The 12,225-nt window shown below is 41.3% G+C and overlaps 1 long non-coding RNA gene across 1 annotated transcript in view; it reads left to right on the plus strand.

Moving 5' to 3' along the window:
* The first annotated feature begins 10,070 nt into the window (after positions 1–10,070).
* Positions 10,071–12,225, plus strand: part of LOC108444660 — a 93,381-nt gene continuing 91,226 nt past the window's right edge. The window contains exon 1 of the long non-coding RNA XR_001859287.1: positions 10,071–10,260. This is a non-coding gene — a long non-coding RNA (uncharacterized LOC108444660). The remainder of the gene's footprint in view (positions 10,261–12,225) is intronic.

The raw sequence follows: 12,225 nt of genomic DNA on the forward strand, positions 1-12,225 counted from the left end.
GGTGATAGAAAATTCTAGAGAGCAGAGCCATCAGTATTACACAAGAAAGTTTCCATACTTCCGAACATTTTACTGCTAATCGCAGCATAATCTTCCCCTTTGTAAATCCTGCCAGATAGTTCTGTTTTCATTTTTTTCATCAGCTTCTTTACCTCTCTCAGTATCTAAGTTTACAGTGCCTTTCTTCCAGCTGAAGTGGCTGATTTACATACAAAAGAGTCATCAGCTGTGGGAAGAACAGTCTAGCGCATCAAATAATAAGTGACATTAAGTGGCATCTAAATGACATTACTTCGATTCTCTGCTGAGCTATGAGTTCCAGTGTGACCGTGCACGTAGTAATTAATTCCTATGCCTCAGGTCCCCAGCTGTAAAATGGGCAAGGTTCTGAGTTCCTGGGAAGTCCTGCGTTAGTCTGGAGTCAAAGTGGTAAGTGCCTCTGTGGTGGTGGGATCCATTCAAACATGTCCTTAGAAAGCTGCTAGAAAGGCAGTTACTGTGAGGGGGATGAGTTATATTGTGTCTTGTTTATATGACAGAGCAATGCTTTTGCATGAAACAAGGACTACATAGGGACCCTCTAATTATATTAACTTCCACTTCTTTCTGTTCATTCCCATCCTTTTGTGTCAGAACATACAAACAGTTCAGTGAAAGGTAGGATTGCAGATTGACTCCTTAGCACAGTGAGGTCTAGGCCCACAAAGAAGTAGAGGGGAGGTATAGTGAAATCAGAAAAACTTCCATGGCTCATACAGTATTTTATAGTTTAGTGAGAGAGAGAGAAAGAGAGAAAAGACAACAAGCATGTTTAAAGAGTGATCATAGGAAAATGACTGTAAAAAACCCCAAACAAAACCAAGTAAAAGATTCTCTGTCTTACTGAATGTATCAGCTCACACTGATTCTCACTTTTCTCATGGGCTTACAGGTGTAAATCCAGAATTGTTCTGTTAAGGTCAACATGAGTAAAATAATTTTCAGTGTATGTTTTCCATGCACTTGAACAAAATCAAGTCACTGCTGTAGCATCTAGTCACTATGACATCAGAAACTGTAAATACACTATGAAAGGCATATGCTTTTTAACTGTAAAGGACTAGATTCTTTTCCTGGTTGGACTGATGTATATCACAGATGATCTTTCTCAGGTCAGGGTGAACCCTGACAGGCTGAATAAATCCTGACTCAAGATGCAGAATTACCTGGAAAAGAAAGGGAGTAACAGGGAGACCACAGATACTTGGTAAGAGCTCCTGTCACCACCTTCTCTCATGGCTGCACACAAAGGTCTACCCCTACTCAGACTGTCCCAAAAATAGACCCCAAGCACCCCTTCCAGAGACTTTTGCCTCTGGATCAGGGGCAATTTCAGCCAAGCAGTGAGGTGGACATACTGACCTTTTCTCCCCAAGGACAATCTCATTCATCCCTGAAAGAAGACCTGAGGAGCAGCGTGCAGTCTCATGCCCCACCATGCTTCTCAGGTGGTAAATGAATAGCACAGAGAGGGACTGTGGGATCTCCACTGATACCAAGCATGTCACTGAGCTGCCAATACAACAAGAGCTGGGAGAGCTGCTGGCCTAGGATCGGATGTCAAGGAGAAGTGGCAGGAGGTGAGAAGTGCCAGGAATACTGCTTCCCAGCTGGCTCTGGAAAAAGTTTATGCCTGTGTCCATCTGCCCTCAGATCAAAGCCTCCCTGAATTATTCAGGTGCTCTTTGAAAACTCTCATCATGCAGAAAGTGAAGGCAGCTTGGCTTTACCTCCTGGAAAACAAGGACTCATTGTAAGCTCCAGGGCCAAACCAAGGTTCCTCTGCTCACACAATGACAGCAGCTCCTCCCACATTTATGACAGAGTTCTCTCCTCTTGTTACACCAGATTCTTACATATATGTCTCTAATGTGTGGGTCCTCAGTCCTTACAGGCTTCAGTAGGTACTCTGCAACTGATTCAGCCCAGCCTTGCACTCCTGATCCTGCCTTCTGCAGTGTGTTGGGCATGTGAAAATACATGTGCTTAAGAACAGCTACTGGCCACCTCACCTGGATGGTGTTGAGTGCTTCCAGCTGTATCAGTGAGAAGAACATTCAGTTCAGCCTAAAAAAGTTACAAGAGAGCAAAAACTTTAGACTTCCAGGGAGGGCAAGGGTAGTGTGTGATCTTTTGTGCTGTGATGCTGCAAACAGTCTGTTGAAGTAACTGGGCCCCAGCATTGACTCCCACACTCTGAGAGCAGCAGCACACAGCAGCTTAAAATAAAAAACCAATGGCTTGAGAAGGATGACATGGGGTCAGAGCTCTCTGCTGTCCTTTAAGCTACCAATAACAACCTCTTCTGGGGAGTGAGTCCAGCACTTTGTATTAGAAGAGCTGTTTTGGTATCATGGGCAGATGCAGTTTTCTTATAAGGAGGGACTATACAGTCCTCATATTGCTTTCTGTGTATTAAGCCCTCTGCATATCCAATGCTGCAATGGCTCAGTCCAGCATTAAAAACTGTGGTCTTTGTAACATTTTAGTTCCATATTTTCTTTTAAATGTCAGCAGCAGGAGACAAATTATTACACTAAGAAGTAACTTTCATTTTAGAATGGTGCTTTACTAGCTATGTAACTGAAAGGTGAAAGGGTTAAAAGGAAGATGGAAACCTTCAGTCATCCCTGTGATTTTTTGCTTTTGGGCTTTTAAGGCAGCTTTTTGACTTGTTGGACACTTGTAGCTAGCAAGCCCCATTACTGGAAAGCTCATCATCCAAATACCACTTTTCATCCTCTGCTGCTGACTAAGTTAACAGCCTATAGAGTCAGGCTGTTCTTACAAGAAAAGGTATCAGCAATAGTAGTGCTCATGATAGTCCACAACGATCTCCTAGAACCACAGAACTATTTTCCCTGATTGCCAGTATTAGTTATATTGCAGTCTGTGTCCTTGATATGCTCAAGTATGGATGATGATGGCCTGTACCCCCTGAAACCCCTGGACTCCTCCTCATAAATCATTATCAGCTGCATCACAGTATAATTCCCCAATAGACAGTGAAGTGGTTTGACATTTTCACACTAGGAACTGATGACCTATTGTGTTTTAGCTTAGCGGTAAGTTGCCACATACCAGCAGAAGATACTTTGAAGACAAATGTGTGCTTCAGAGAGGAACTGACTATGCAGAACAATGTCCACAGCAAAGCTGTAGTGCAGGGACACGCTAACTGAATTCTTTGGCTAGCAGAGAGAGTTCCTTGAGGCCAAAGTATTAAGCAAACTTATAACAGCAAAATACAGGGTGCTCCTGTAATGGGGATGTCTCTTGGGGTAAGCAAATGGAAGTCCAAAATATCCTTTCATACATGGAATGAAATCTTTATTGCCTATCTTTCTAGACAGTGAAGGCCATCAGAATCTCCATAAGAAAGTCTATTCAACACAAAAGTAAATTTTCTGACCTGATTGTTATCAGGTCTTCCACTATGAAGACTATTTCCTATCTGATTTCTTCTGTCATGCCCGCTCCATGAAGGGGTAATTTATTTCTGGTACCAAGTAGGATAATTTTATAATATTTATTTTTCTGTTGTTTTTGTTATTTATAGTATCACTACAATATCTGAGTGACATCAGCAATACTTGTGGTTTCAAGGAATTCAGGATTCCTAATACAGAGAAACTATAATGTACTGAAAATTATCTTAGTCAGATGCTCCTTTCTGAGTATTATCTGCAACTTGAGAGAATTAGTTTGTAATATGAGCCCTTTTCTGAATATCTGAAATATGAGATTTTTAAAGGCCAACAAATGACAATTGTATATTGAAGTTTCACTTTTTAAATTCATTGTTTTCCCCATCACATTTCAGATGAAGCACAGGGAAGAAATGAACAGAACTAGCAGGGATTCCTGAGGTCATTGAGTTTGGTTTTTTTCCCATGGGAATACGACTAGGCTTTTTTTGACTAATACTGTATTGTAGTGATTATAAAAAGTGAAGGGAGTGGTTACTGTTTCTGCATGCATGCTAATACTTGCTCCACAGGCAGTTACCTAAGAGTCAGTGGTATAGATTATTGCAGACTGTACATCCTGCAGATCAGCTAAAATCATCTTTGTCCATGTAAATTACTCATGAGATGAAATACAAGATTATCTTCCTTTTCTTACATGGGATAAGGAACAGAAAACATTTTTTCATCTAAATTCCTCTATAAAATATTGGTTATTAGTAACAAACAGGTGCTAAACAGCACACTTAAAGCCTGATTGAGAAACACTACCACGGTTGGTCATGGAAGGGATTTGTAAGGGTCCCGTGTGACTTAAGTAGTCCTTTGTCAACTGAGTCTCCTGATCAGACAGTACCTTCCACCACACACTAACATTTACCCATTACTGAGTAATTACTGAGACAGTGGAGCCATAAATAAAGATAAATATGTAGACACAGATTGCCATTAGATCAGGTATTTGTTTCTTGCCTTTTGTTGTTCAAGATATGCTCTTTAGAGTTATTGCTGTCTGGAGGTCAGAATAGATCTCTCTCCCTGGCTTGTATAGAACACCTCTCTTAAGTAAATTCACACGGTTATTCCAATTTGTCCACTGGCCTGTGATGCTATAAGGTGGTTGTGGAATTGTAATCTTGGAAGATTGCCTTTGGGATAGGGAGGGGTACAAGGAAGCAGCCTAGTATATCTCCCTCCAAGGTGTTCTTTAAGCCTTGGAAGGATCTGACTGTAGCTCCAAATCGGGAGAGCATGTTTTTGTAGTTTGTGGTATTCAACTAAACCTAATATGCCATCTGATGTGCTGGAGGGTCTCTGTGTATCTGAACTACTAGGTGTGTTCTCACCTCTGTGTACCATGATAGGCAAGGCAAGGATTTCTGCCCTCTTTAAACTGAACCGTGGTGGGGTTGGGAGAGGTAAAGGCAACAGCTTTTTGCCAAGAGACAACTGCAGTAGTTCACCAACTCAGACTTTTGCTGTGGCGTCCCTATTGCACTGACAAGAATGAAGAGAGAGGTGTTTATTTGGAGAGACGTCTGCAGAAGAAATGCACTTAAGCCTTGTTCTTGAATATTCCCAAAGGTTAGGAAAATCCAGAACAGGAATCCAAAGCTTTGAAGTATAGCTCTATTTTCATCAGATGAAATAATACTGCAGAATAGTCTGACTTGGAAGGGAGCCACAATGATCATCGAGTCCAACTCTTGAGTGAATGGCCCCTATAGAGATTGAAGCCACAACCTTGGCATTATTAGCATCTTGCTCTAACCATCTGAGCTAATCTCAGGCTCAGCTGGAAGGGTCCAACAGTGCAGTTCTTCACTGGACATCAAGTGTGAAGGAAGAGTTGTTTCTCTTTCAGAAGGGTACTTGAATGAGCAGAGCTGCTGGTGAGAGGTCTAAAATCTGCAATGCTAGTACAGTATCACCACTCCCAGGATTTCTTTGTTTTTAAGCTGTCTAATGGAGGAGGAAAATTTAGTTCTACTGGCCCAATTGGAAAATACATCTTCTGTTAGATTAAACCAGAATGCATCCCACTGTTTTATAAGCAAACAAGAAAATGTAAAGAGCAGCCCATGCATCATCTGTAAATCTATACCATGTGGTAGAGACATATTTCTGTCTCTTATTTAAAGGTGGAGATATGTTTTGGGGTCTGGTTTGATGGTTTTTTATGAGGAAATTGAGTGTTTTCAAATCCTAAAGCCACAGCAGGCTGGAGAGAAAAATGGGGTGGTGGAGCACTGGAGTGGACCGTATTGGGAGGTTGTGTAACCTTTGTTGTTGTTCTTAAAAACAGGACAGACAAAAAGGTTTAGTACTTTAACAGTGGTTGGTCCTGCCTTGGCAAAGGCATGGTCTTGTCAATCTCCTAAGGTCAACTTCAGCCTTATTTGCTGTAATTCTGTGAAAAAATAGAATTGTTGTTGTTGTTATTATTTCTGTTACTACCATTTGAGGAACACTTCTCAGAGATCAGGCGTTGCCTGGTGCTGTACTTTTATGTGAGTGAAGGATGGTCTTGCCCTCAGAGAGCTTACAAATATGAGCCAAGAAGCAATGGCTAGTATGGACAGCTGAGGGAATACAGTAAGGAGCAATGAGATGCTATTGATCAGCAGGATAGGCAGTACTCATAATACATCAGCAGCCTAACTGCTGTCAGATTTTTGCAGGCATCATGGCTAAGGAGAGTTTGAAGGAGGATAATGAGGAAGCTTTGCAAATGAAATCTCCAGGCTCCCACCATCTCTGCTCCAGAGCTGGGTAGCAGTGGGATAACGGTTTGCCTCCCACTTCTGACTGTTCTTGTGTCCCCACCTGCCACTGCCCACTCTCACTGAGGGCACAAGTGGCCCTCTTCCAAACTTGCTTCTACCCTGTATTGTTGCAGGATGGCAGGAGACAGAGCCAGAAAAAGGCCTGGCCCTCTATCTCACATGCTGTGGGATCTCTTCCAGTGACAAGAAGTAAAGTTGATGAGTCTGTATTGAGACAGTGAAGTGACCCCCGTGCTGCTCCACATAATTAATAAATAAAGCACTGGGGGAGTTTTTGCCATGCTGGCTGCTATGACAGGGCTGTCTACGGTGCACTTAAGCATTAAATGACCAATTTCTGTCAGACTAACTTCCCAAGCCTCTCTCTCTCTCTCCCTCGCACACACACACAAAGCTAGCTTCCTCGCTCCCTGCACTTGGAGTTTTTCAGCAACTGATGGCTCCTGGTTCATTTCTGTGGAATTAATTGGTCCCTGAATGAATTCTGTTGACAGGGCAATTTATCATGTGTTTGGGTTGACAGTGTTGGATACCGGTAAAGGGGGGGAGTGGTGTGTGAGTAGGATGAGGGGAGATGGACAGGATGGGGGTAGGTGGGAGGATGAAGAAGAGGAGGAGTAGAAGAAAGGAGAGGTGGAGGAGGAGATTGCTTAAAAAATAAAATGAAAGAAGAAAAATCCTATTCCTCTTTGGCACTCTTCATTACAACTCAGTGCAATGGATAATGCATAAGAAGGTTTGGGAGAAGAAGGGAAGAGGGAGTGCCATTTGTCTTGTAATGGGAGTCATGATGCTGCTTTTCCACAATTTGCACCATAGCTTGGGAGGAAAAAAAAAAAGGAAGAAAAAATCCCAACAATAAAAGCTCATAGTTGTTCTGTGGTGTCTCTGGGGCTCAGCCAGAAGCCTCCACCTGTAATGCCTACATCTCTATTTCTCTCTCATACCAAAGTGACTGGGAAGCTAGGGACATATCTGGTTAACCCTCAAAATCCTGATAGTTGCCCAAATACTGTTTCAGTAGGTACAAAGTGATGTCTAGCACCTCGTGATGCACTGGTATCCATCATTGTCAGGGACATTCAAGAAGGAATCACATCTTGCAAAACAAGTTCTGTGATTTGGGTGCCCAGTTTTCTCTCCATGTGGTTCAGAAAGGGGTGCCTGGTCCCACATATGCCACTGATGATCCCAGGTTACATCATTTCACATTGTCCAAGATTGAGACCATGCAGGACTTCCCGATATAATTAAAATACATCATCATTACATTTTCATTAAAATGTCATGACTCTGGCATATGGATTCAGTTTCTAGTCAGAGCAATGTAGATGACCATTTTAGTGCTTTTGACTTCACAACTTCTGAATGCAGAAGAGTGGTTATGCATGCACATGCATGTGCTTACGCATGGATAATGTTAAAACAAATTGAAGACAGAAAGAAACTCATTTTGGGTGCAACAAAAGTATTTGCATAACTATTAAATGGATTTTAAAATTATGTGTCTTCTAGGAGTCTTTGAGTGTCCTAAAGAGATGTATTAAAGACTTGGTCAGGGAGAGATAGGTTTGTGAAATGTTGGTTGTATGCATGGGTAGAGGACAGCCTTCATTAGCTTTAACTTCACCTCTGTCTCTTCCCATGGGCTTCTCTCCACTGTGAGTGGGATGTATCAAAATTCTCAAAGCTGAGATCTGTGGAAGAGTTACCAGTAGCTTTTCTGCTCATGTCACCACAAGCAGCATTAAGTCAGAGCTCAGCATTTCTGAAACAGCCATCCAGAGCCTTTAGCTGCAGACTAGTGGGGCCCGTCTTGGTTTTGGAGCACTGTGGCTCAGTTTACCAGCATTCAGTCATCATCTTTGTCTTGGGACCCAAGGTTTCATCAGTCCAGCTGTCAAAATGAGTGCCCATATCACAAACAGCCTGGAGACAGAACTGGAATTTGAGTGGCAAGCCCCAAACTGGGGATGGTGAAACACAACGGTGTGTGGTACATACACACTCTCTCTAATTTTGTTCAGTCGTATTAAATGCAAATGCAAATATAATTCTCGTTTGGCAAAAATGATGCAATCGAGCTTTGAGGAGACTGACTGCTTGTTTATGGTAGCCTTTACGCTGTTGTTTTTATGCTGGGTTTGGTCAAGCCTCTAGTCTGCATCCTGCCAGACAACATATGAGCATCAGAACTTCTAGGGTGCTAAAACAAAGTAGGTTGGGTGAGGAGATGTAGGAAGCCAGCAGCTGTCGTAATAAAACTTCAAAGGATTTGAGACAGTCTTTTTGTAGAGCCCCCAAGATTTCTGCCAATTAGAAAGCTATGTAAAGTTACTGTGCTAAGAGCAAGTGCACAGGAAAGAACATAGGCGTTGTCTCTTTTATTTAGAGTGATTCCACACATGAAGTCTAAATTCAGGTTATTTATAAAGGGATTTTTTTCTTCATTAAAAGTAAGATTAGTAGTATTACAGTTTATAAATACGAACAAAAATGAAGGACATATAGTTTGGCAGCAAAGAACTCTGCAACATAGTTTGATCACAGTTTAGTATCTGAGAAGATCTAGCACCTATAAGTTGATACCAGGTAAATTCAACCAGAAAAAATGTGCACATTTCCAACAGTGCAGGTAATCAGCTGTCAAAATATTACAGTTAGGGTTCACTGTATTTTCCAGTAATTGAACCTTTACAGTTACTAGCAAATGTTCCTCAGAAACAGATTCTTCTACTTCAACTCCAGCTATTGGACCCACAGCAGTAATTAATTCAGAGCAGCCCTATGGGTATCTCATATCAGAGGCCAGACAAGATGATCACAGTGCAATAGGAGTCTCCTCTGGGGTAGCTGTGGCAATGAACTTGAAAACAGCTATCTTAAAAGTCAGTGCCTGATTCCAGTTTCACTTGCACTCTGTTTACATGAATGTAACTCTTTTGACTTCAGATGGCTGACTGACAGTGGTGCATACAGAAGGTAAATCAAGCTTCTGAGAAAAATGGTTATGATCAGGCTGTCCTGAGCCAGTGAGGTGAACATGACATAGGACACATTAAAGGAGTAAATGGGCATATTTTCTCCGATAACAATGAATCTTTGAGACAGAAATACAAACATTTTTATTAAAAAATTACCCCTAAAAATTGAAAAGAGTAAAACCTGAAACAATACAAATCTTTCTGCATTGTGAAATACAGATGAAAAAACTCCTGAAGAGGCAATGATTCAAAACTGAACTCTGTATAAGACAGCGGAGACAAAATGAACCAAAATAAGCTCCAAGAGGGTTGCATTTAGAACTAACCAGGATATAATAGGTAGCTAAAGCAGCAAGACAAATTACTTGAAATTATTCAATATGCAGCTCCTGCAGCAGGTCTCACGACTAGAAATGTAAGCCACAGCTGCAAGCTGTTTCTCCCTTCTAATGGTATTCCTGTAGATTTAGGGGTATAGGATTTGTGAGACATGCTCGTGTTTTGCCTGGTTGACCATCTCTAGCAGTAGTCTCAACAGATTCTTTACAGGAAGGTAGAACTGTGCAATGGGCAGACACAGGAATCTCCTACAGTTTGTTGTGAGCTCACATAATCTGCAGAATGCTTGTTGAGTGCTCATAACCCTGAATTATTTTCTGTTTATAAAATGTCCAGTCTTTTGTGGAATCTTGGTAACTTCCGGTGGTTACAAATTCAGTTGGTCAAAATACAAACTGTTGAGGAAAAATTTTAATCAGCTTTTAATTTGCTTCTTTGTAATTTAATCAATCGCCATCTTTTTCTCGTGTTCTTGTGACCTGCAGAGTCTGGTTCTGCTAAGGAAGCCTGTAGCTTATCTTCTGGAGAGTGTTCAGGAACCATTTTGACGAATTCCAATTAAGAGTCTTTCTGACGCCAGGGGATGCAGAGGTCAAAGAATGCCCTGAGCAGCACAGCAACAGACCATGAGGAGCACAGATAAAGGTAAGAAAGTGTCCCAATTGTTAAACTGAACAGAAAATTCCTGAAGACATGAAAAGCATTTGAATTTGGAAGGATCTTTGAGTGAATGGTGTAGCTAAAATTTCTGCCTGGAGCCTTGAAGAACTACATAAATATTCTTGTATATTTGGTGGAGGAAGCAATAACAATGCTGTGCCTCGTTTATGCAGTGACTAACCTGTAATGGAGGTTTACAGAAGGTTGTAGATGGTCTAATCAGAAACAAGAGGGTTTTATTCATGTGTGACTTGTAAGAAAGAATTATTGTGGTTGCTCGAAGATAAAGATCCCTGAGTGCCTTCTGGTGTGCTTGTGATTCAAGCAGGAGATGGCAATGGTCTGCATAGCAATTTGTCTTTAACCAACTCCATTTATGGTTAGTAAAACGAAATTCAGGGGGCTGACCTCATGGCCAAGCAGATAGTCAGGAGCAGAACTGACAGATTCTCACTGACATTTGTACAGTCAACCTCTGTCTTTAGCACAGCACAGGTAACTTGTCATACCAATATTGCAGCATTAACTGATCTTGATAGGAACTCTCCAGCGAGCCTGAGTGAGTTAACCACAATGTAGATGAACATCCTGCAGGATTGAGAAAAGGTACAGAAAGCAGAAAAAGGTAAAATCTCGTTGCTCAAATTGAGAACCATAATTGATTGTACGTACAAGTTGGTTGCTATCCATATAATGTATTTTCAAACACTGGAGTCATACCTGCATTCACAGCAGAAACTTCCGTGAGTAGCAGTCTGCTACTTCGGCAGCCCAGAGAGCAGCATGAAGGAGTTCTTTTGCACTGTGTTTATTCAAGGGACATGAAGTCCTCCATGGAGGAGGTATGGCTGGTGCTTTTGGTTTTAAACTGTCTCCTCTTCTCCTTCTAACAACCATTTTCTTCTCTCTTTGGCTTCTTCAGTCTGGGTTGTATCTTAGATGACTTGCTCAGCATTTGAATAAGAGGTTGACAAAAGCTCATTTTGGGGGAAAAATATAATATAATGGGAATAGATGGTAGAAAAAAAATGTTATTATTTTGGCCCTGCTAACCAAAACTAGAATCCTGCCTTTTTTTTTCAAGGTTGATCAGTTTAGGAGCAAGCCATATTAGACAGACTGCCCACTAGTTTTGGGTGCCTAAGGAGTGTCAGGAAAAATATTTTCTGTCTTTGCTAAGCAAACCAGCTGATCAGTGGTTTATAGATTTACTATGCTTTGAAATAGGGTTAATGGGACAAAGTGAGATGACCTACAATCACAATACCTACATCTGAAGAGAAGGAGCATAAGGAAGTTCTTGCATCTGTATGATTGTTGTCAGTATGTATCTCCTCTGTTAGCAGCATGGGGTATTTCAAACTGAGTGTCTGTTTTGGCAAATTAAGAACTGTTCTGGAGCATAAACCATAGTCTAAGCTTCCAGCTGCCTTCTGAGGCTTTTGGTTGGCCATTTAACGTGGGCTCTGATACTCACTGTTAGCATACACAGATACATGTATATTGCACAAAAAACTCATGGTTTGTGCGTAAGCAACCAAATAATCCAGGCTCAACTTTTCTGTGTTCTGAGTGGTTGTACAAGGGAAGAGATACACCGAAGCTTTGATTTTCCTGAATTAAAACCTTTGTAGTTCAGAGATGACAAAAAAAACCTAGTACCCTTGCCAATGTATGACTCACTTAGAAGGAAAGACTCCAAAAAGCCTTCTAGTCACCTTAGAAAGGAACACAAAAATGATGAGGCCCAGCCTTGTGACATGACCACAGAAACATCTTCCTTTCCCTGCATACTCTTCACCATGGGTCTCAAATGTTCTGGTGTCTCATTCTCTTCTGAGAGAATGGATGATATCTGTGCTCAGGCTCAGCTTGGGAATGCAAACAGGTCTCAGAGCAAATAAAGGTTTTTGTTTTTTTTTTTTGTTTGTTTGTTTTTTTTTTTTTTTT

This window comes from Corvus brachyrhynchos, unplaced genomic scaffold (genome assembly GCF_000691975.1).
Source record: "Corvus brachyrhynchos isolate BGI_N302 unplaced genomic scaffold, ASM69197v1 scaffold61, whole genome shotgun sequence".
In the NCBI taxonomy this organism is placed as follows: Eukaryota; Metazoa; Chordata; class Aves; order Passeriformes; family Corvidae; genus Corvus; species Corvus brachyrhynchos.